Below are 1,484 nucleotides of genomic sequence, written 5' to 3' on the forward strand. Positions count from 1 at the left end.
AATTTCCAGCGATATCGTCGACTTGATTGCACAGATACTATTTAAACTGAACTGAGCTGGATGATGACATCACTGAATTCAATGATGAACTGCCTTTAACTGAAAATTGAGTGTTTACTATTGTCATTTTGCATTATTGACACACTATTTTCCTATTTAATACTGTTACTGTAAAGCTGCTTTGACACAATCTGTATTGTTAAAAGCGCTAAAAAAAGAAGAAAAAAAACTATTTATAAATATAAATTTAAATGCCTTACTTTCCAGATGAAATAATAAGTAATAATAAATAATAATATTTCCTGAAAATAGGGATTTAAAAGGCTTTAATTATTCAATAAGAATTTGTATTATTTGATCTGTAAATGAAGGCCTTTAAAATATATATTTTTATTAATATTAATTAAAAGGTCTTAATGTACATATCAAATAATGTAAATGCTTTATTAAAATATACAAATCATATTCCACTGAAAGAATATTCCTTTAAAGTGGAGCTTTTAAAGGCCAGTCTGGGTTTGGGAGACCTGTACTGATATTGCAGACTATACTGTAGGCTACGAGAGTGACAAATCACATGATTGTAAAGCTCTGGATCCTAAATTGCCTGTCATCCAACATTTGAATAAATCATAAAAGATACAGCTTGCTGACAGTATCCTTTCTGCAGATATGTAATGGATTAAGATGTTATCGAGTGAAAAGTTATCAATGGAAATTGCCCCGTGGCTCAGAATTTGAAGTTGAGACAGTGGACAGCTCTGCAGTTGGATTCATTTATCCTGTCCTCATGACTGCTATAGCATTTAATTGGATTACAGTCAAAGCCTGAAGCGCAGCAACTGGAGGCTCTTTATTAAGCTTCATGACACAGCTAATCTATGACCTCAATGTCCGTGTGGGGGGATGACACTTTTTATTTTAGGACGTAGGCGTCTTTGGGCCCTGATTGGGTCCAGAAGTCATCCAAGGCTTTTATATTATTACTCTATATTTACATACAATATAGACATTCCATAAAATTACCTCATATTGTGAGGATTTCATGTAGGGTGGTGTTCAAAGTGTAAACTGTATTACCTCATATTATCACAGGTTATCACAGAACAAGAGAAGAGTGGCGTTCAAAGTGTAAAATGTATTGTGCTAAACCAGGCCATTTATATTGTCTGTCATGTAGGTGACCAATTCAAGAAAAACCCATCAGGTCATTAAGCTCCGATGACCGGGTAACCGGATGACTGGGGCTTTCCCGAGATGACATCACGCAGTGAAAGCCTATTGGATGCAAGCAGTGAGCATACACTCACATGATACTGTTAAAGGGTTAGTTCACCCAAAAATTCTGCCATTAATTACTCACCCTCATGGCGTTCTAAACCCGTAAGACCTTCGTTCATCTTCGGAACACAAATTCATATATTTCTGATGAAATCTGAGAGCTCTCTGATCCTCCATAGACAGCAAGGATACTATCACGATCA

At 35.5% G+C, this 1,484-nt stretch overlaps 1 protein-coding gene across 1 annotated transcript in view; it reads right to left on the minus strand.

The window, feature by feature from the left end:
- LOC107704699 (spartin-like) overlaps positions 1 to 1,484 on the minus strand; it is a 10,587-nt gene that overhangs the window by 5,506 nt on the left and 3,597 nt on the right. The window lies entirely within an intron of this gene.

Source organism: Sinocyclocheilus anshuiensis, unplaced genomic scaffold, assembly GCF_001515605.1.
Source record: "Sinocyclocheilus anshuiensis isolate Anshui unplaced genomic scaffold, SAMN03320099.WGS_v1.1 scaffold758, whole genome shotgun sequence".
In the NCBI taxonomy this organism is placed as follows: Eukaryota; Metazoa; Chordata; class Actinopteri; order Cypriniformes; family Cyprinidae; genus Sinocyclocheilus; species Sinocyclocheilus anshuiensis.